General features: G+C 46.5%; 1 protein-coding gene across 1 annotated transcript in view; it reads left to right on the forward strand.

The window, feature by feature from the left end:
• The first annotated feature begins 810 nt into the window (after positions 1 to 810).
• Positions 811 to 24,107, forward strand: part of plxna1b (plexin A1b) — a 226,067-nt gene continuing 202,770 nt past the window's right edge. Inside the window, exon 1 of the mRNA XM_030051792.1 lies at positions 811 to 910. The gene's annotated coding sequence lies outside the window, so the exon portion shown is untranslated. The remainder of the gene's footprint in view (positions 911 to 24,107) is intronic.

Raw genomic sequence — 24,107 nt, forward strand, 5'->3', positions numbered from 1 at the left:
TATGTGAATAGCTTATTCCGATACTTTACCTAAAAATAACGTGTTTTGATTGCAGCCGTTCGCTTAAAATCAGAGGGTTCCTGCTGGGGATACTTTAAAAGTGAGAGCAAGACACCCAGAAGACCATTTAAATAGGGGCAGCTGCTCTGTGCCTTATTAACATGTGGCACAGCGGAAGCTTTGTGACTGTATGCAAATAGAGAAACATTTCCCAAACTTAAACATTTTTTTCACTTTCACTTGCCCTTTCCTTGTGTTCCTCTCCAAAATATCTTGATTTGCCCCCCTCCTTTTGCCTGTGTGTGTTGTTTACCTCTGTAGGTGTTGTTTTGTTTCTATAAATTGAGAACCTATAAAGCATTTTGTGACTTCGAGTCTGAACAACAGGCACCTCTATAGCTCAAATGTGGCAAACTTGAAAGCAATCACAAAACAACAGTGAATGTGGGCAACAGCTTGGATTGTGTTCGTTTTGATGAAGTAGCCTAAGCAGTCACTGTAGTGGAGTATTATGATATTACAGTAACCAGCCCATCCCTGTCAACCCGGCGTGGCTTTGCAGTGAGGAGGCGCGTCATGATTGGGCTGCCGGACGCTGCTGGCTGTTACTATATCGCTCCCACCACGGTGCGGCCACATCAGGAGCCGACCCAGCCGCGCCATCCATTGGCACGGTGCGGTACTGCAGCGGCAGAGCACCTCCCTCCCTCCCGCCCTCCCTCCTCCTCTGCCCTCCTCCCCCTCCTCCCTCCTGGAGCCGGAGCTGCATTCCTGTCCTCTCCTCTCCATTCACACGCAGGGAGCCGCCGGAGAGAGAGCACCGCCACTCCGTGACTAGAGTGGAAATGTCCCCAAGTTTTGGAATTTAAAACCATGGCGAGGATATCTAGCCTAAGGATCACTTGAATTTGTAAGTACTGCTAACACTCTGGCGGAGGGCTTCCCGTGTGAAAGAGCCGGGTTTTGGTGAGCTGGATTAAATAATTTAGCTTGGTTTCTTTTTTTCCCCCGTCCTCCGCTCTGTGTTGTGAGTTTGGCGTTGGGTTATTTTCTTTTCTCGTCTCCCCCGGCTCCTCTTCTTGTGTTCTCCTCACTCGGCGGTCTGGTTTGTTCCTCCGCGAGTTTTGAGGAGCTTGGGGCTCCAAACACAGCTGTGGAAAAGAGCAGAGGAGCCTATGGCAGCGTATAGTAGCGCTATCCAGTTATTTAGGTGTGTACTGGTTTCTGAAGGCTTGCGTTTCTGCGAGCGGTGTTGAATGTGCGCCCCGGTATGACCACCAGTCGGATTGATCCACACCAACACTGCAAAACTGCGGATGTATAGTCGCCGAACAAGGTTTCCAATTTATTCTTTTGGATGTTTTTAACTCTTACTAGGCGACACACAGGCTGGACTTGAAATTTAAAGGGTGCTCGCTTTTGGAAGAAGCCTCGGATTTGGTGCAGTGTTAGGTTAGTTTGGCTGGAGATTGGCGGCTGCAGCAGCCTAAATCCTCACTTTCCTCATCTTGTAGACCTTCAGTTTGCAATATTCCTCTTAGAAGGAAAGCCTCGTAGTTTTGCATTGATCACCATATAGCAAAGGAGACGTGGAATAACGGGCTTCTGGTTTGGTGCTGGTACACAGGGTGCGTATGGCTGTTGCAATGCCTCAGAGAAGGAATGCCACCACCATCCATAATTATAGGTATTCACAGACCTGACACTCGCTGTCGCCTGGATAAGTAGTCCTGGGAGACTCCGAGGGAGTCTCCGTGCATGGATTTTGATTAAAAAAATTTGCTTGCATACCTGTTTGGTGGTTGTTTTCCACAGTATTACTTGAACGCATTCCGCTCTTGCTCTCTAAATGGACCTAAGGGAGGAGTTGTGTTGTATTTCTCAAGGGGACGTGGTGCTGCTTTGTAAAAGGAAAAAAAAAAAAAATCGATTCTCCCATTAGCTTTGAAATAATTAGAAATTGTGTTGGTGGTGTGAAAAGAGCGTTAATCTGCTAACGAATGAGAGGCAATTTGTAAGCTTTGTTATTCGACAGCAATTGAATTCCCCTATTGAGCAGGGATGGAGTGATGAGGGCTTTCTGTGGGTGTGTTGAGTGCGCATTGGTTGTCAGCTATTGAAAATGCTCTTATTGCTCTATCGGATTCTCCTCAGTTCTATTTTTTAATCAAATCCTGGTTAACCAAATTAGACTACCCACCCCGACCCCGCACTCAATCTGAATTCATTTGGAGCCCATTTAATGTCTGCATTCATGAATCATATGAGATGGGCCAGGGCTCAGACATAATTTTAACCTTTTTTTTGGGAGGAGGAAGAGATGGGTGTATATATTCAGTCCATGCGGGAAACAAAATCATCTTTCAATTTTAACTTGTAGTGTGTCTGTGGTACTCAATGCTGGCTTTATATCGACTACAAGATATTGTGTGGTGTATGTTATCTCTTATGGCATCACTACAATATTCCTATAAGATATTGTGTCTTTTTTTTGCTATGATATTTGTTTAGCATCCCTGGTAAATGAATAATAATAGAATAACTTGGTTATCAGCTGCAGGTCTTTTGCATAAGTGCCATGACCCCAATTTTGCCTCAGTTCAGTCAAGCAGCAGCTTCTTTACTGACAGTTCAATGCAGCGACCACTATTCACATGTAAATGCTGCGGGGTTTCAGCCATGACATGAGTGTTTGTTTAAGAGGTGGTGCTCAGTCATAGCGTTAAATCATTCGACCACAGGTTGACTGACATACCAGCCACCTAAAGGAAGTGCATCTAACTTGTTCAATCAAAACAGCCACTGCTGCTATAATGTGTGTGTGTGTAGCTGACAGCAAGGAGTGGCAGTAATGTGGGCAAACCTAGCGGAGAGTCTCGTCTGCTCGGCCTAACAGTGTCACACTCCTCTTTTTAGACTGGCTGACACAGATATTGGAATGTCAAAATCGTGGGTACTTTTCCACAAAAAAGAAACTCTCCAGCTAGTGAAGTTTAAATATAACTATGGCAAAACATGATGTAAAAACTATCAGATGTTCTCTGACCTAAGACTGCTCTCTTGTGAAATACTGCTGCTCTTTCTTCTGATCAACATTTGCCAGTCTGTAGTGCTGTGTTATACTTAACAGGTGGCCATATAACAACAGACTCTTATATGACCTAAATCTCATGTAAAAACATGTGAGAAACGGCCTCCCTAAATAATATTCTGACCAGAATGTAAGTCACTACCACAAACAATTGAGGTCTTCACAAAACGATCTTTTCGCAAAACGGTGACCTTGCATGGCATTTCACATGAAAGCTTGCAACCCAGCTTGAAAATTACGAGCAATTTGCCTCAATCTTGCCTAATTATGATACAGATCTCCCCTCAATGGACCAGCGGTGTCATGAAATTTGAATGTCTGCCCTGTCCAATTGAGTTCATCAGCGGCTGCTGCCATGAAGGGGAACCGGGTGATGTCCAGAGTTTGGAACTGAAGCTGACATGTGCACTTTGCGCCCCTCTGGCCCTGCCTTTGTGTGGCGTGCCCCCTCCCATTGCATTCCTCTGGACTTTTCAGCAAGCAGCATATTTAAGGTCTAATTAGATTGTAGACGGATGACAAAGCAAAAGGGCTTTGCTCATGTGCGAACTGAATTGCAGTGTGGTGCCGTAAGCCTGCCATCAGTCTAAAATATTTAGGTGTAAAAGGGTGTTTATCAGCGTGGTGTGTTGGAAACTGGGGTGAAAGAAGGGGATTTAGATCATGTGGCTCATATGGGACTTTATCACTTGGAAAGAAAAAATATTTCACTGGGTCATTGAAATAGTTTACATATGTGAAAGGACTTTCAGGGCATAACTCTTCTTTTGGGGATACTGTACTGTGATTCATTGCTTCCATGCAGCTAGCGGATGTATGGACTCTGTATGCATGTACGTGTGTGTGTGTGTGTGTGTGTGTCTTGGACTTGGCAAAAACCAAGCTCTCTTTCCACTTTTCTTGACTGTTAGACATTTTAAACCAGTGTGACAACCTTATCCTTAGGTATTTCCTCCTCTCGCCTCCTCTCTGGCTCCTCTTCTCTCATTTTCTCCTCCCTGTCATTCACCCTGCCTCCCTCCTTATGGTGCCACTCAGGCTTTCTTCCTGTGTCTTCCCTTCTCTCTCGCTCTCTCTCGCTCTCTCTCTCTTCCTGTCAGCTCTCTGCCGTCATCCACCTCCCTTCCTTCTCTGCCTTTTTTCTTCTTGTTTTTCCGCTGTGTTCCTCCCTTCTCTCCCTTCTTCTCTCCTACTCACATATTTCTGTCTGCTTACCTACCAGTTCCATGCCCCTCCTGCCCTTTCTCTCTCTCTTTCTTTCTTTCTTTCTTTCTTTCTTAAGACAAGAGGTCATGCACATCTAAGGCCTCCGTCCATTCCTTCACACCGTGCCGCTGCTATTCTCGCCTCAGCCACTCCGCTCGGACTCATCGCCGGTTTCGCTCACTGTGAAATTCCCCCTTCTCCCCTTTCAAAACATTTTAGAACCAATCCTCCAGCACATTTCGGCTGCGATGGCCAGTCGTTCTCACTGTCCACCGCTATTCCTTGGCTCGGTGAATGAGAAGGTATTTACTACTAGAGAAAGAGGATCCCTTCGCCGACTGATATGAGGTAATTTCAGAGTTGGTGACGCCACGGTTTAGGCTAATCCCCTCCTCCTCTTCCTCCCCCTCGTGTGATTGAGGGCTTCCTTGGCACGGCGGTGCTGTAATGGAATATCTGCTTTCATATCATAGCCGGTGGAGATGGCATGTTTTTATTACATAAGTTTTCATTTGTGTCAGTCTCACTAAGGAGGTTAGCCGGAGCGCCTCGTCACTGGCGCTGCGATTCTCTCTCGGGCTCTCTCTCTCTCGGGCTCTCTCTCTCTCGGTCTCCCAGTTGTTTCTCACTTGTGTTTCTTTCTTCTCTCATTTCACGGTCAGTCCTTCACTCACCAAAAATTCTCTCTCCTCCTTGTTTCCCCCTCTGTCCTTTTTCTGTCACCTTCTTGTCATCGTCCTTTCTGCTTTCCCTCACTGTCACCTCCTCATTTCTTTTTTTGAATACCACCCATCCCTCTCTCTCGCTCTTCATGTCTCTCTCTGTGTTTGAGCGTTCTTGCTGGGTCTCTTTGGGGTTTGTGTGGCGCCCGGAGGCATGGGGCCGCTAAGCGCAGCAGCAATATTAAAACGCACTAAAGAGGGACCAGCAGCAGCGCTCTACCCAAAGGCCCAGTCACACACACACACACACACACACACACACACGCACGGCTCTCACTGTGCAAACACCTCTCTCGCCAACAAGCCTTAATATGAAATAAACTCACTCCCCAATACCTCGCGGGCCTGTCTTGACTGACTGCTCAAATGGGAATGACCTCCGTTTGGCCCGAATAAGAAGCTGGGAGTGAGAGTCAGTGGGCGTTGTTGAACTGAAAAGTACTGATGCATTAAGAATCATAGCAAAAGGTGAGGTTGCTGGCGAGCCGGCAGCATAAACCCTCATCAGTGCCAATCAGAAGCCCATTTAAAGGTAGACTGAGCTGTCTGCAGCAGATTTTTAAGGAGGAGGAGGACGCGTTCAGGGGTGGCAAGTTTATTTTGGTCTCAGCAAACTGCCCACCCTGGAGAAGATGCATATGCATGAACTGAGTGCTGAGTGTGTGGAGAGTTGGAAATGAAAAGCTTGGTCTTCGCTGTTTGATGCCTCGACCTTTTCCAAAAAGCTCCTGTGCTGCATCCCTCACTGCAGATGTAGTCAAATAAATATGACTGCTGTGGTGTCAGAGCAGAAATCTTTTCACTCAGAAAATGGCTTTTTTTTTTTTTTTTTTTTGCGAAAAGCAGCCTAAGTTTTTCTGTCTCTGTCGTGCTCATCCAAGTGAAATGTCTGTTATGTATAATTAATTTTCTCCTCTCTCCCAGTTTATTTTTATCGCCCACTTTTAACCATTCTTCAAAGGACCCCTCCCCCGCTTCCGTCCTCCACACTGCCTGCCGAAAGTGACAGCTGCTTGGGTACGGGGGCTGCTTTTTGAAGCAGGCACTAAAAAGGCCACTCACATCAAGACGACTTGGAATAGAAAAATCTCTGCTGCTCTGACAGTATCAAAAACCTGCCTGCTAATCTGGCTGCAAATTGAAAATAAGCTCCGTCTCCACTGCACCCTGTGCTGCCTGTTTGGGAGCAAAATTTACATGGTTTCCTTTTGTTCAAAGGGTTGTTGATTAGGTTGGTTGAAATGTAAAGCAGAGCGATGTGATTGACTTAAGTAGGGCATGAATAAATTTGCTTGTTCACTGGATGCTGCCGCTTCGTTTTATGGATGAGGACACCGCATTCGCTTTATATCCCTGTAAAGTCAAAATGACAATCTGTTGTAACTGGTTGAATGGGCTCTCACCCAAATCTAAAAGACATTGTCACTGGTTGTGTCTGACCCTCGGCCTCCAGCGCGTCAGCACCGATATTAAGTCGCAGTTACAGTCACCAGCCGCTCATTCGGTAGGTCCAAAGTTGCGACACTGACCCCGGTTCGACTTCTGACCTGGCAGCCTTGTGCAAAAATCCTAACGCCCCCTCCGCTTCTGGGCACAGCCTCAGCATATGAGGTTTCCTGCTTGGCATGCTAATGCTCTTGTCAGCATTCTATCCATCTCCCCACATCTCGCCTCCAGACACCGATGCAGACAGGCAGCTTGGGTCCCTGATTCATGCCGACAACAAAAAAATGGCATCTCTTGTTCTGCTTCCTCCCGTGAAGAGGCGCTGGCACCCGCTATCGATCAGGATGTCTTGGTTGCTTCCTGTAAGACAAGACGCCACCTATACCTGTTACCTCTCCCCAATCCACGCTGTTTATTGCTTTAGGGGTATAGGCACAATACAGAATTGATTTGCCCCTAGAATTTTATATCATCTTGGATATTGCTTTGTCATCACTGTGTTTTATTTCTCAGTGGCGGCGAATTTCTGAGCTGATCAGTTTTACAACCTCTGCGTGACCTGGAAAGGTAGGAGAGTAGGCTGATGGAGAAACAGAGCCCCCAACAGCTTCTGATTACACCATAAAACCTCCAAAACCCGGGTGTTCACACTGAAACACCCCAAAAACGCTTTAAGTCCCTTATCAAGTGCGCACAAGTTGGCGTGCATGACCTGCACATGCTCAGTACTGGATTACAACCTAGATGATATGACAATCATACATCACTGTTTTCGTAAAGCTTCTGCACTTCACGCACCTTGGAGAATGTTTCTGAGAAAGTCCCGTTTTGCGGGTGGAAACTGGAACAGGGAAACGATTTGTTTTCAGTTTCTCAGTTTAGTGTGGACATGGTTGCCTTAACCACTGGTTGGCTAAAATGGGGTAGATCCAGATCCATGGTCTACTACACTTGAACTATGTTTCATTGTTCTTGCGACAGAAGTGATCAGTATGTCCCAGTATAACGTTTCATCATTTCTGTTATGATTACATTGAATTATGAGGATTTCCCAGCGGTCCCAGCGCAAACACCCACACCCATTATGCCCATCAGTTCCCTGCCAAGGTGCTCCCCTGAAACGGTGCACTTAATTCCACGGGTGAAGAAGAAAACAAACCAGATCTTTTGAGCGGAGGGCGTCACGTCCAGCCTATCGTCCTCTGGTATCACTGGCAGAAAGTGTCTGTTGCTGATGTTGATAAAGTCTCAGTTTAGATGAGGGAGCCTACTGGTTGTTTACCGTGCTCACTGGAGTCTGTCTGCCTCTTCAGGCATGTTTGGCTTGTTAATGAGAACCACTGTGTGAGAGAGGAGGCAGCACACTGTGGGTATGTGTCTGTGTGTCTGCGCATGTATTTGCATTGAGATAAGCAGTGCGTCTTCTGTGTGTATTTGTCAATGTGCACACTGTATAAATTGCTACAGGAGGATAGAATACTATACAGGATACTGTCTCCGAGAGGGTGTGTGTGTGTGTACGTGCATTGGGGCTCCTCATCCTCAATGTAAGGTAACACTGCACAGTGTAGAGAAGATGAAACGGGCAAGAGTTTACACAGGCACACAGCCATTTATTGTTGTGATTAATGTTAATGGTGCAGCACATCATAATTGCTCACTTCTTCTCTTTGCCCCCCTTAGTCTCTGTATCTTTCTCTGCCTCATTCCTAACTTCCGCCCCTCCTCTCCACCTCAATTTCTGCACTGCAGTCCCTCGTGCCCCCCAAGACACCCCCCCCCCCCCCCCCCCCCCCCCCCTTTTTTTTTTTTTTTTTTGGTTTCTGTTGTATTTACCAAGGGGAATCTTAAATAATTCAGACGGCCTGCACTCCCCCTGCCCTGTAAATAAGACTAATAGAAGGCGGGCCTTTGAAGAGAGCCACTTGCCCAGGGAAAGCATGGCCGTGGGCTTGCCTATAAATCAGCTAGCTAGCTGCCTGTCTGGTCTCTTTACTGTGGCTGTGGATGGGGCTAGCTAACAACCCCCCCGCCCCACACCCTCGTGGAAGGAAGGGAGGCTCATTTGAAAGAGGTCAGTGGGATGGTGTTTGCCCCTGAGGCAGTGGTGGGCAATGAGGGAGAGTGTGTGTATAGGACGCAGGTAGAATCACTCTCCCTCTTAGGGGTGTGTGTGTGTGTGTGTGCCTGTGCACTTAGACATGCACACACAAACTCCATGGCTAATAAGCCACACAGATGTCAGCACCTGCAAGTGTGTTTGCCAGATGGAGATAAGTGTTCATTTATTCATTTTGTTTACCACTCATTTTTTCCCTTTAGTGCCTGGCGCACTTTAGATGTGGGTTGGTGCTTCTGGCTAGTTTGCTGTGTGTGTGTGTGTGTGTTTGTGTGGTGAGGTCTTATATAGGTAGACACTTCACAGAAATCCAGTCAATAGGGAAAAAAACATTTTGGTTTTTCAAAGTAACAGAATGAGCAGTTAGCCCTCCTAAATCCGCTATGTGATCCCACTTCAGCAGTAAAAAGAATGGTAGATTTTGAGCAGCTTCAGCCCTTAATCACTTTGGAGCACTTCCCAGCCTCTCACCTCCCTGTGCTAAAGTCTCAGTAGCCACTTTTCCATAGCCGGGCCAAGTGGGACCTGTCAGGTTTTGGGGCCAGCTGAAAACTTTTCTAAGCTCTGGCTGAAAGCGGTAATACCTTATTTGAAACCGTAGCCCAGATGACAAACGATTGCTGTTGGTAGCAGATGTCAAAAAGATTCTGAAGGAAATTGAGATGTAAATGATGGCGCAAGCCCAGTTAGGCCTCCTCGTGGAAACACTCCACAGCCCCAATTACAGTGTTGCTCTTGCATTCATAATTAGATTTGTGGCACGTATCGCCCCGTGCGTACGGCGGAGCCAAACTCAAGTTGTCAGATAACAAATGTAGCCTGAAACTCCTTTTCAGACCAGCGCTGAAGTTGCATAGAAGGCCCTGCACCTCCCCCTCCTCCCTCTCCTTCCTCCTTTTCTTTCCACAGCCTTTTTGTCAGCTCCCTCTTTTATGCACCTCTCAAAGGGTTAAAGAGGGAGAAGTGATGAGTAGCCCGCCGAGTCTGGCCTCCATTGTGCACTGGCATTGTGCCACTGCATAGCATGTCGACCGCAGACACATGTACAAGGGACTTTCCTCTATTCACGGGCCTTGCAGTTAAGCAGTAATATTACCTTTCGCCTCATGCAAATCAATGCAAAAACCTCCCAAAGGTTAGCGGGTTGGCAGGGTAATGGTAACACTATCATCTTTCTGATGCAACCCAATGCCAAAGGTCCTCAGTCACAGATGAGATAAGGTTTAAATGCTTTGCTTCTTCCATGATATTTAACTTCAGGCCTGCAACCTCCTTGTACTTATTGCTGAGCAGCTAAGAACAGCTTATTCTGACATTCACCCTCCTCCGGCCAAAGGTTTGGGAAGCTCCAGAGAGCCTTGTTGTTTTTCCTCTCCTCCCTCAATGGAAACATGTGCTCTAGGACCATAAAACCCCCGTCTCCTCTCCCTCCCTTCCTCCCTTACCTAGCTTGTTAAGAGGAAAACCACTCGACGGCATGTTGTGCAGAACATCGGCGGCTGCTCACCCTAATTCTTTTAGCAGACCTGGCCTACCTCCGCACTGCAGAGGCCAGAGTCCCGGGGGGGCTTTTAAGTTGCCTCTCCCTCCTTGACCCCCTGGGGAGGAGAGGCAGGCAGAGCAGGGGGGGGGACGGGGGCTCTGGGAATACGTTCTGTGGGCCAGACAATGGTGAAAGCGGGGTTGGGGGGTTAGGGTGGAGTGGAGCTGGGAATGGAAGAGGAGGAGGAGCAGGCGATAAGAAGGAATGGGGTGGGATAGAGGAGAGGTCAAAGGTTAGACTGATCCCTTCTTTAAAGGTGGAGTGGGGCCACGGAGGTTTTATTGCCAGGGCCCTCTTGTTGCTTTTTTCCTTGCCTGGTCTGAGCTGCAGAGCTGCTACTTGCATTGCGGGGGAGGGGCTTTTTTGGTTGGGTGTGAATGTGCGCCACGCATTGCTGTCCCATGATATCCCCAGTTGTGCTCAGCGACCTCTGACCCCCCCCCCCCCCCCCCCCCACCTATAACTGCCCCCCTCCCTTTCCCAGGAGCTGTCACATAGTTTAGGGATGGACCAACTCCCACGTGAAGAGAAGTAGAAGTGAGAGGAGAAAGCTGTCTCTCTAAGTGTTACTCATTGCTTGGTTCGGTACTATTTTTGAGCTTGCCCCAGCGAATCTGTGCGCTCCACTCTTCCAGCTGGTCGGATTTTCTGGGGCGGATAAGGAGGCCGAGCATGTGACATACCAGCCAACAAACATGATGGAATGCAGCAGTGATACCGTCGGGCCGCTGCATTCCAAATGAAATGGGGTGTGTAACTTGTGACTGGTGTGATGTGCTGATGCGTGGCAGCTGGGAGGAGCTCTCTCTAACTTTTTCTCCCTCCTTTCTCTGCGATCCTCCCTCCTTTTCTGACAGCGCCGTCCGTGATTCCCTTGGTGTCCATTGCTCGCAGAGGAATGTGGTTGTTCTGGTCGATCAGCTCGGCCCTCCATTGTTACCTGCGTGTGACCTCATTTGGCTCTCGAGGTGAGCCCTGGGGGCACCGGTGGACTCTCCTTCCCTCCCCTGTTTGACAAATGACAAATAGTTCTCTCCAACTGACACTTGTGCCGACTCTGAAGGGTTAGTGTACGCTGGCCAAAAGTAGCATAATCCCATCGAGAGGATATTAACTTTGTAAATGTTAGAAAAGGTTACATCCTCCAAGCTAATACATCTTCAGGCTTAGGCATATTACAAAACCACTCAGCAGTGCCTACAGAGATCGATATCTTGCTGTCAGACACGTGATTTTTTTTTTTTTTTCTTTTTTCACCCAGCCTGCTCAAGTAGGCACATTTCACAGCCATCATCACATCTGTCGTTTCCAAAAACATGGCCTGAGCTGTTTTTAGCTTATTCAAGAGGCACACCTCATTCTGCCCTCGGCAATCGGTGCTGCAGTCAAACTTGGCCAGAGCACAGACACATTTTCAAAAGTAGCCCGTCTCCCAGTCTACTCGTAACTGCAGGAACATAAAAGCCTTGAGCGTTTAGATTTGTGAAAGGGCGGGAAAGGAGAAATCTGAACAAAACGATGCCAGAGCCTGCGCCACGGCCAGGAATGGCAGAGGGAAAGGAAGGAGAGAACAGAGGAGTGAGGGAGGGAGGGAACTTGGCAGCAATAGGTAGCTCAGAACAGCAAGAAGGCAGCTTGTAGCAGAGAATAATGAATAATTTTGTTGTGGAGAGGAGCTCTTGTGTGCAGGCTGGGTGGAGAAGGAGTGGGGGGGTGACAAAAACCCAGAGAAGCTGAGTCAAACTTTAATTAAGGGCTGAACGCAGCGTTCGAGCAGCTGCTGGCGCTTGCGCCACCCGGCCACACCAGCTTTACAGCTTTTTTATTTGGAAGCCAAACAGATGTTACGGGGGGTGGTGATTTTATCGGACGGGAAGTTTGGTTTCAGGGAAGAGGAGGAAATTAAACTGTCCTTCACTACAGGCTGGTGATTTTAAGGAATTAGAATTGAGGTCTGCAGATCATAGCAGTAGTGATTATAACTTTGTTATATCTCCAGTCACCAAACAGTGCTATGCTGGTAATAAAAACTGCAAGTGTCTCCTTCTCTGTTTTTTTTTTTTTTTTTTTTTTTTTTTTTTTTCAAGACATTGAACCCTTATCTTACCCCTAGTGTAGGGGCTACATGGAATAATGAAATGCATGCATGTATGTATGTCTTTTTTTAGTAATATGCAAATAAACCACCTCCTGATCTGTGTTTAATTTGGTAATGAGCTGGCCTGGAGGTCAGAGTGTCTGTGCTGTGATCAGAACCAGGTAACTGGTTCAATCCCCACCATCTTCTCCCACATGTCGTGTCAACATGTCCTTCACCAAGGGACTGGACTGCCTCCTGCTCACTCAGTTCAAGTCACCCTGGTAGTTGAAAACCCCTGCCCTAAACTCTAAATTGTTATTCAGCGCTATAAATATGGAACCCATCATCTTCACGTTTAATAGAGAACTTTGTGATTATCTTTTGTTTAAGTCACTTGTTAGCTTGGCAATATGCCAGCTATAGCCTGTACTATACATTATGCTTTCAAGTGACATTCACAACCCCATGTGCCTAGTGGAATTTCAATTATTCTCCTCTCTTTTTTTTTCAAAGTGTCTGTTGTCATCAGTGGAGAAGAATCCCATTTTGTTGGGCTTTCTCAACGCCCTTATCAGTCAGTCCGTCTCTCTCTTCCTCACTTTGTGTCTTTCTCATGGAGGACATGATGAAAATGGCTGTTTAATCATGCAGAGAGGTCAACCAATCACTGGGCCTGGGCCGAGTGATTTAAGGGCCAATTCAGAGCACAGCTGGGGAGAGAGAGAGGGAGAGAGAGTAAAGGGAGGGCGAGCGAGAGACGGGTTGGGGGTTTGATTGCTATATGGCACAGGTCACCTCTCATTCACTTACCACTGGTCTGCTTTCACCAATAATTACGCCTGAAAGATTGATGTACAGGCAGGGAGATAGATGGACAGAAAACGCACACACCTAGCAAGCAGACCCACTGGTGACAATATACACACACACACACACACACACTAGACCCATTAAGATCGCCAGACCACTTCCGCTCTGTAACTGCTGACACACACACACACACATACACTCAGACAGATACACGCAGACGTGGTGTCGGCAGACGAGGCAGTTCTCACCTGAATGTCAATGGGAGAGAATGACAGATGGAAGGGAGGAGCAGGGGAAGTAGAGAGGGACAGAGAGAGTTTCTCCTCCAGCTCCCCGCTTCCTGTCTCATGGCGGCAGTGTAGTAGAAACGAAATCGAACTTGGGCAGCTGTCGAACTGCTGTCGAACACAGCGCCGTGAGCAAATGTCTGTATACTCACAGCAACTTGAGGTCTGTTTGTTTAATGACACTCCATGCCAGATACGGGAGCTTGTGAATTGCAGGGTTAACTGAGGTAGGAGGAGACGAGAAAACTGGAAATAAACAGTCTCGTCGCGCTGAATCCTTAGCCGAGGCTCAGTTTGTTTGAGATTTCCCTCCAGGAGTTTGTTTTCAGTTCTGTGTCAGTGTACGCGTCCTCTCACGACTTCAAGTCAAACTGATTCATCTTGCAAATGAGCAGGGGAGAGACAAACATGGTGTAAACAAAGGAAATAAAATGAAAACATGTGGACCAAAGGACACAACTCATCTGTAACTAGTCTCACGCAAGGGTGGTGCGGGGCATGGTGAGCGAATTGTGTGTGAAAATTTCGACTAGTTTGGTTGAACAGAGAGATTTTGAAATATAGCCTTGATAATAAGATGGAACCATAAAAGTCAGTAAATGCCATTAACTAACCCTTGATTGAGAGACTTAAGTGTCTGAAGAAAATATTAGACTAGACATGCGATATGACCATTTTAGTACCCTCACAGCCTGTGGGGAAACACTGCTGGTAGAAAGGTTGGCTGCATGTTAATAAAGGTCAGCGGAGGGGGCTGACATAAATGTATGGGTGGATGCAAGACGGCGACTTGATGGAACACTTTTACTCCTGGTTCCCTCTGTTGCCGATACTTTTTCATCTTCATTTATCCAGCGTCAAAAAGTCAACTCCTTGCATGCACGTTATTTTCCTAGAAGTATTGTTTATTGTTGATATTTGGCTGATATTGGCACTGAAGTGGGCACTTGTATGATCCTTTAACAGCATCAGAGTAAAACCAACATGGTCTTTAGTTTAAAAAAAAAAAAAAAAAATCTTAAAACAGGCCTGTCTGAGAAGCTGTTTTGCGCTTGCATTTGTATTACAGTTCTGATCAAAATACATATTGGTATCAGCTATTAAATGTGGGAAGATATTGGATATCTGTCTCAAAAATCCATACTGGTGCATCCCTGTTACCCACCAGTGAAGCGATTTGAACGTTTTTTTTATACAGGTGTTTCGTAACACCTGTGTTCAGTGAGATTTTGTTACTCAGTGCTTAGCATTGCCCTACTTATGTTTCTGATACAGGCAGTGAGTTAGCGTGTGTGGAGTGCCACTCCACCAGATAGCTGGCCTCTTGCTCACGCTCACTCTCTCCCTCTTTTTCTGTCTGTCTCTCACTTCCTCCCTCCCCGTTTCTGTGACCTTGTGTCGGCGTGTGCTGATGAGCGCTGAGTGGATACACTCATGAGTGGTGTGTGTATGTGTGTGTGTGTGTGTTAGAGAGAGAGAGAGAGAGAGAGAGAGGGAGAGAAACCATGGGAGCTCCATTTGTTGTGTAAATGCAGGCCGCTAATTGACTGCCGGGCATGCCGCCTCTCCTTCAGCAGCTGAACCCTGCCCTCCGCCGGGTCCCGGGGATCCTGCCAGGGGAATGTTTGCCCCCCGCCCCAACCCAAACTCACACACACACACACACACACACCACCCTCCCTTGCTCCCTCTTCCTCTTGCGGAGCAGGCCTGGCACTGGGCCAGAGTGAGGATGGGCACAGTGTAGGCCTCTTTATGTTCTCTCTCTCTCGGTCTGCCTCTGTGTCAGGCTCGCCTAATGGAATGCTACATGCCATTTACTTCAGATAACACGCTCCGCTTTTTTAACCTCTTTAGAAACATTTTCTCATCTTACGAAGCAGAATGAGTCCCCTCTCTTCCTCTTTGATGGTGTAACTGTAGAATAACTTGCAGCAAGCAAACTGTGGAACAGTTTCTTTGGGACTGGCTCTATGCAGTAATATTTCACAAGCTCGACATGTAAAATCAGCCCTCACTAATACCAGTTTTACTCCAAGCCTGCGGGTTTTACACAGGTCTTAACCGGGACTCCCCTCTGAAAAGGTCGGGAACATCGTTTACAGAGGCCCTATGTGCATTTCACCTGCAGCTTGACTGGTGCCACAACCTTAAAACCAGACAGTTTTCTCACTGATGTACAGACACTCTGCCCTGGCGGTCTCTCATTACAACTAAAAACTCTATAGTCCAATCCAAAAGATTTTAATTCATCATGGTGCATAGACTGAGGTTAGGATTGCCTGCGTTGGATGTCCTGTATCATTGTGTCTGCTGTTTATATCTCTGCTGATGGGAGCTGAAGCCAATAATTACCCATGACTGAGCATGAGACTGAAATGCCTGGTTAACCTGTTGACACTGAGCTCCTGGATGCTCGTGGGATTTTAGGTCAGAATAAAAGATATCGGGCCGTACCAGCACAAGCACCGCCTAATGCTTTAGCCACATCGCAGGAGTTATATGAGCTTAAGCTGAGATGGGGTTTGCTCAGCTATTGGCCTGCTATTAGTCCAGATCTCTGTCTCTCGCTCACACACACACACACACACACAGTCTCATGTAAGACTGGCTGAATACAGGGAGACAGCCAGCAGGAGAGATTGTGCCCTTTTCACCTGTGTGTTTCTGTTCATGTCTCTTGTCTCTGCAGTTATCTTTGCCAGGCGGTAGCTCGGAGGGAATATTGCGTTTATGCGTGCGTGTGTGTGTGTGTGCGCGCACGCATGTGTATCTGACTGCGGCTAATCTCACAAACCTCTTGGCCTATCAGCCTAATATTTTTTGTGCACATTTATAACTGTATCATGAACGACCTCTCGTGGTTGAGTTGATTCAAAATCTTTGAAACGCTTGTTTTATACCGTAATTGAGTGCTAACTCCTCAGCCTAAGTCTTAGCACGGGAGAAGGGGAGATATACCTGACGTAAATCTGCATTCTACTGAGTGCACTCCTCTAGTTCTCTGTTTTGTCTTCTGTGGTTTCTCTCTGTTTGCCATCCTATCACGATCATGCAGTTCGTCAACAGATTAGTTAATCCGTGTATGGATTTTCAGTTGTGCCTGATCTATGTTAGGAAGCACATGATGCGATGAAGACACCGGACTGAATCATTTGTATGGCTGAGAAATGTCACTGTGGTGCACAGACGCTGCTAAGTGGCTGTGCTTTGTGCGTCAGAGTGTGGAAATGAAGGAAATGCAATCAGAATTTTAATACACACTCAGGGAAATGCTCCATTCTCACACACACACACACATTGACACACAGGATCAGACCTCCTGTGCTGAAGGTTTCCCAGGCCAGTCCATTGTTAGGCAGAGGTAAACATTAGGGAGCACGGTGAGAGGAACAGCCAAACAATAAACTAACACACTCTCCTGTAACTCTCTGTTTAGACTGCAAACACAAAGGAGCAAGTGTGTCGGTGTGTGTGGGTGTGTGTGCGTGTGCGCGCGTATGCAATAACAACAGAAAACAACAGCCCTGAGAAAGCAGAGCTGCACAGCCGGACCTGGTGCATAAAAATGGCACCTTGCCAATTTCACGTCATTAACCTTCCCACAGTACGAAGCACACAAATGTCAGCCACGCCAGTATCCATTCTTGGCAGTTCAGAAACGCAGAGAATGCAGTGGATGGGCTTGGAGAACTGCATGAAGTTAGGTCAATAGGTAACCACACACCTCGTCTATCAGGTCAATCTCTTTTTACATATGTTTTATTTTCTATTATATCAATCATATAGATATGGCGAAATCAAAAGTCAGAGTATTTGAATGAATACCTCAGTATCGATATGATGACAGTATTATATGGATGACTATTTATGCTTACATAAGATATTTATACATACAGAGATTTTCCATAAACAAGCATTCAGTAATGTGGATATGTTGACCAAGCAGGTAAAGGAAAGTAAGTGAAGAAAATTGCATCCCTCTTAGGGCTGCACAATATATCGTTTCAGCATTGATGTGCTGATGTGCAATAGTCACATTCCAGCCTGGACGATATCAAGTAAATTAAAATTAACTCAAAGACGTCCTGCCACAGTCTTTTTGTTGCTTGATACATGAGGAAAACTCGCAAGGTTCTCATTTTTCATGACTAATCTATAAAAAAATGTCTGTCTTATAGAACATTATTTAGTCTAATTAAGGGTTCTTGGATACAGGGAGTTTGTTGTTAGTGACACATGGTGGCCAGTTCACTATGTGCACGACCAAAGCAGGCTCCTCGAGTCACCAACCTGAAAGTGTTGGCTGCCTGTTATGGTTGTTTGATAAACGGATCAATAACGATTGTGATTGGTGGTTCTCCATGCATGCAGAGCCAGCGTGTCACTTGCCTTAACATGCATGAGACACAGCTACTCTCAGAGATCATGTCGCCTTAATGCTAGAGAGGCCTTCGGTTACTCATTATACGTTCAGTTATATATTGCAGAAAAAAACATACCGCAATGTCAGTTTTTCCATTATCACACAGCCCTAATCTCTCTACTGTAACATGGCCTTTAAAACTAGGAAGAAGCCACAGTTATGTGATGTCATATATTATGCTACCCAAAATCCCAGCCAATAGCTGGTTTCATATTATGACACGGATATAATATCAATATATTTTATGAGCCAAGTGTCACTGAGATTAGGAATCTTTTTCCAAGGTAGACTTGGCCAAGAAAGCATCGGAAAAGTTACAAACAACATAAAAACAATGCAAATACTTAGTAGAAGTATAAATAATGGTATATACAGAATGAGAAGAGCACTTGACTTCTGAGAGTGGTGTCCACTTTAACTTGAAGGAGCAGTATTTTAGGGACTCTCTGGCAGGGAATGAGATGTTGGGTCACAGCAAAGAGACAAAAGCGAGGATTTAACATCAAGCTCACCACTTATGCTCCCGAGACAACAACAATGGGATTAGCAGGCACGCAAAATAACTAAGGCCTAGGCCAAGCCTCTTACTGTGTCACAAGCCCCTTTTAATATACGGTAATACGGTCACTGGTTATTGCCATTCAGTATTGATTTATTTGTGTACTTTGTTGTTCATACAGGGACTTGCCTGCATATTTATAAGAACATTTTGTGAGACACCCTTCACTGATTGACGTGATGTCCTTATGTGTTATTAAATCATGGGAATCAAATCAAAATGTCACATTGTTTCAAACTCTGCTCAGGGCAAACAGAAACAGAAAATGTTTCATTTTGACTGTAACTGCTTAACCAAAAAAAAAAAAAACTGTATCTACAAACCCAAAGCAGCTTTATTTCTGTACCTCTAAGTGACAGTTGCGGAGTCCGAAATTGGCGCTGATGATATCACCGGCTATGATGAGGGCCTTCTTTTTTTGTTTGTGTTTACATTTGGCAGCATGATGCACAGACCGGAGGAAACTGTTAATTCCCAGGATTGCTCAACACGTCTGACTCAGTACAATTGCAGGAGAGCAGGAATATCTGGTATGCCGCAACTGGCAACAAAAACAGAGAGGGAGAAAGAGAGAGCGTGCAAAAGATTGATTCATAGTATCAGTGTCGGGAAAGTGTTTATCATTCACTCACCATTAAAAGCAAAAGTATTTCCTGTTGTGATCCCCACTGTAATCCCCACGTCTGCTCTGCAAACGCATGCACTGCCAATAAAGCTTATCGAGTTATATTGACTGTGTGTGGAAGCGCAGGGGAAACAGAAAATCACAGAGTGGGTGGAAAGTGGAGCGAGGGAATGAAAAGCAGGGGAGAGAGAGAGAGAGAGAGAGAGAGAGAAACCGAGGCGCACGAGAAGAAAGTAGAAGAAACACAACATCCAGTGAGGGAGGAAAGGAGTGGGAAGGCGCAGGGAAGAAAAAAAGAGAGCAAAAGGAAAAAAAAAAAACGAAAAAGGGGAAGTGAGCAAGGGAGCAAATTGCTCTTCCTCCCTGCTAGCTATACCAGCAGTGTTGCAGCCAGCCAGACAGGCAGTGTTGTAACTGAGTCAGCAAGACTTGAACTGGGGCCTAGCCTACTGCCCTGGGGCTGCTAGACACACATACACACACACACACACACACACACAGACACACACACAGTGTCAGACCTGTCGCCCTGTGCCGCCCTCCAGCTCCAGCCCTAACTATAGCTGCTCAGCCAACCACTCTTAATTAGTAGCTGATGCTACCGCCTGCCCGGCCCCGGCGCCACTGTGGTAAGCCCCAGCCCCATGATTGTGTGTGTGTGTGTGTGTGTGTTTGTGTGTGTATGTATGTGTGTGTGTCATTAGTGAAGTTTCAGTTTGTTTGTTTTTTTACCGTGTGACATTTGTCGTGTCGGCTTTGCATGCTCTGCGAGTGTGCAGAGGCTACAGGTGGAACAGGAAAAGCCACTCGGTAAAGCTGCACACTGGTGTGTTTGCACAGCCAGAGCTGTGGTCGTGTGCATTATGTGGGTTTTTTTTTTTTTTTTTTTTTTTGCACCGTTTGCTCTGTCTGTTTTAAATCTCTTCTAATCGCTCCATCTATCTTCAGTTGTTGCTAGAGAGAACCAGTGCTTAAAAACTGCCAACACAGAAGAAAACCAAAACGGCCTTCTTGGTGCCACTTGTGGAAGATCAAATTGAGTTACTGCACGAGAGTTGACGTGCTCTGAGAGGATGATGAGGCACATGTCATTTTATCAAAGTCTCTTCAACCCCCCCCCCAATTCCTGATGTTTGGTGCACACAGTAATAGTTAAATTGTGGACCTCACTGTTCATGATCCGGTTTCATTGTTGTTTTTGTTGAGGTTTCTTCCTGTAAAGAGAGCCAAGCATTTTGTGTTGTGCTTGTGTGCGTTTGTGCTTGTGTTCACTGCTTAAACGCTTCGGCAGCACCAGAAACCAACACGCTAAAATGCACAGTCTCTCCCTCACATACACCCAGACACACACACTCTCTACTTCCCTGTTCCTTGTCTATACATACTCCCCCTCACTCCTTTCCATCCCTGCCTGTCATGTTCCATGGGACGAGGCGGTGGTGAGGGTCCCGTCCATACGACGCGTCTGACTGACACATTTCTCCCCAAGGACCCCCCCCAGTACAAACACATAGCTGGAATAACTCTGCCAGCCATCAACCGCAGCCACTGGCCTGCTAATCAAAACCACATTACAACAGGCGAGGGAAGAGGAGGAGAGAGCGAGAGAGAGAGAGAGACTAGCCTAGCTCAGCACAGGAAACACACACACAGCTGGAGAACAGACAGTTAATAAAATTTAATTCCTCCCACATGCATGCTTTAACGGCACATACACACACATACATAGACACGCTGTCCTGGAGGAAGACAGGCCACAACCTTGCAACACAGTAACCCACATGAGCAGGCTCTCGCACAGAGTCACGCTCGCAGGACGAGCTACCTCGCGTGTCACCCGTCCGTTCACACACCACGGCGGTGCATACGTTGATGGATGACTCCGAAATCCGTTCTGAAGTGAGAGATTTGGTCGGGAGCTTGTCGAATAAATGGTTCGAGCCGGGCTCTGCTCTTCGGGCTCTCTAGGATTTTCCGTGATTTGACATGATAGCGGCTTAAAGAGGTTTTGGTGGTGGTCAAAGCGGTTGTGGTCACCCTACACAATCTGTCGATCTGGTTTACTCTGAGTCTCTCTCTCTCTCTCTCTCTCTCTCATCCCTCTTTCTTCCTGAGTGAATCAGCTTACTGTGTCACTCCCTGCTCTAGTGTGCTAGTTAAGCCCCATATGTAGCTGCTCAATATCCCCTCTTTAGTGACAGCTGCAGTGTCTGCCGCTTGCGACTACTCCCCAAAAATAAGATCAAAATAAAGACTCCCAGACTGAGCCTGCCACCCTCTGCCTGTACTTTGTGAACGGCAACAAACTACCAACCATCAAACAGCTCTGTAATTCCCCAAGCTTAGCCCCCCCCCCCCCCCCCCCCCCCCCCCCCCCTTTCTGGTCTTCTCAACAATTAATGAACACCTCTTAGAATAAAAAAAGATTTCTGCATGCATTGCTGTACTGTATGTGTTTGACTATACAGAGTAGGGAGGGGGACTAATGTTTTCTTTTTCCGAGAGTGACTTGCATCTGCATTTTCAGAAGCAGTTCCATTTGCATTTAAGATGCTAATGTAGCCTTTTGGGTGAGCAGAAATGGCTGCAGTGTGCCGCTGCTTTGTTTTGCTCCTGTTATTCATTAGGCTTTAATAATTGCTGCATCGCACTTCATACAAACACTGCCGGGAGAAATGGATTCACTTCGTTCTCTCCTTGGAAAGGTCAGGGCGCATAGCGAAACACCTCCCGACCCACGAATCCACTATTCATGCGCCACTTCGCTTGGAAAATGTGCTTTCTCTTGGGCGATTGAGCTGAAAACCTCTGGTGTTTGTGTGTATGTGCGTGTGTGTGTGTGTGTGTGTGCACGTGTGTTTTGCCACCCAGTTGGAGACAGCCGTTGAAATTCAAATGAGGCCTGCAGGTCGAGACTTGAGTTTTCCTCAAAAGACAGAGAGGGAAGAGAGGGAACGAGAGATGTCTCGCGAGAGCAGGTCTGGTGACAGGTTCTTGTCATTGTGCGAGTCTAACCTTTCCCCCTCGTGAAATCACATGAGGTTTAACAAGCGAGAACAGATCATACAAGCCGTTCCTCAGCACATCAAGGGAAGGGTCAGCCGACCTGCGGCGGAAAGTGGATTGCAGCGTGGCGATGGAGACCGGCTTAGTGCCGAATCCCATTATCAAACAGCGTTTGTCAAATAATAGGTCAATGCCCACTTGTACCAATGACATATTAGGTTGTGGTTTAATTCCTGGGCTTTGTAGGACTGATTTTTCTCTCTGAAAACTGATTTGCCTGAGAACAAAAGGTTGCTTGTATTCAGTTCTTTCAGACACGGGATTGAAGGCAAAGCTTGATGTGGAGAAGAAAATAGATTCAGAAGTTGGCTGGCATTACCTAATTATCATGTAGAGCTGCACAAATAGAGCCACAATGATAATCCATCTTGGTTTTCTTGATATTTTGTATTTTAGGTATCGTATTCGAGCATGCTAACTTTTATCAACTATATTTATAAGACCAACAACGAGACACTTCAATATTATTACAATGGCTGTGTTTTACTGTAAGGAAACTATAAGGCCGTGTGTCTGTGCTCTGTGTTGTTGTGTACCTGTGCATTCCAGTACAGCATCAGTATATATCCCAACACATCTTGCATCATTACCAACGCCATCTACTTCACTTTGAAGCCGAGGGAGCTAGATTGCATAAATGCCCAAACAGTATACGGTAAAGGCTCTCCGATAATGCCTCAGTCATATTTTCAATTTGCCTGGAAAGTGGCTGTGAGTGGCTGAAATAAGCGAGGGATTGGGGAGTTATGAGAGGCGGTGGGCCCCTGGGGGACCGTGCAACATGGCAGGTCATTTGCCTGGCCGGTATTGGTGTGATATATTTACACACTTGAGTGTGGTGCCCTGCTGAGAATGCAGAGGAGGGGGGTGTGGAGCGAGTGTGGAGCTCATTCTGCCAGCTGGAATGCAATAGCAATCGAGGGGCGACTTAATCAGACTGGGACAAATAACATGTGAACATGTTTAAATCCCAGAAAGTCACGGGGAGTTAAGTATTTCTTATCTGAAATAGCTACTTCGTGCCCGATGAGAATTTATGTGCCCTGTTGCGAGGCTGTGCCAAACATGCACAGCATATTCTGACCTGAGATAAAAATGCAGTTTTAATTCATTTTACTCAGTTGTATCTGGGCAATGCGTGTTTGTGCAGAGATGTCTTTTTTTCCCCCTTCTTTATTGTTCGTTGTGTCACAAGAACAGCTGTAGGCCTATTGTATGGCTGAATGATATATTGAGAAAAATTATATTGCAAGTGTTCTGACAGACAGCACCTAACAAATGTTTTCTTACATCTAGAGAATGCAGTTTAGCTGATATTTGTATAATGTTTTTCAGCTCTAACCCGCAGCAGCCTCTCCAATGGGCTCCAGTCCAATAAGCCATAGTTATGTCTGCTTCAGACCGTGTGTATCCAGCTCAGCGTTTCTGTAATGTTATGTTAAGTAAGACCCTGATATATTTAGTCTCTTCTTTCCTCTCCTCCCCTCTTTGTCTCTGGCATTCCTCTCACTCACCACTCCTCCTCTCATCTCTCCCTCACTCCCACCAGCTTCTCCTTATCGCTCTTCCTCTGTGGTCGCATTTCTGTCTATCCAACACCCTGTCTCCCTCTGTGTTTTTCTTTCTCTCCATGTCTGTTTTCGTCTCCCCCCGCCCCCTTCTTCCTCCTCCCCAAAGTGTTACCTTGTCCTGAACTCTGTTTGTGTGAAGATACCAACACTGACAACTCCTCGCTTTGTCCTCCACCTGCCTGTTTCCCTTTTTTTTTCCCTCCCTTTTCCTCCCCCTCCCTCCGTTGCTCGCCACATTCAGGGCTGGGAACGCCAAATGTAAACTTAGACACAAAAACCGTCGGATGCCCACACAAAACACACACACGCGCTGTTTACACTTGCTCCAGTTTTTATAATTGCACTGTCTGCCAAGCTGAAAGACAGTCTCTCAGTAATATGACCTAATGAACACGTGCTCTAAATTGCTGTGCTTTTTGTCTTCTGTTGAGGCTCCCTCCTCCCTCCCTTTCTTGCCCTTTGTTTGACACACAGTGGTTGATCGGCCTCGTCCTACTGGACCGACTGGTCGGCCCGGCCCTTCCTCTTGGGACGGGGCCAAGAACAGTTGGGTGTC

The sequence above is a fragment of the Myripristis murdjan genome, chromosome 5, assembly GCF_902150065.1.
Source record: "Myripristis murdjan chromosome 5, fMyrMur1.1, whole genome shotgun sequence".
Lineage (NCBI taxonomy): Eukaryota > Metazoa > Chordata > Actinopteri > Holocentriformes > Holocentridae > Myripristis > Myripristis murdjan.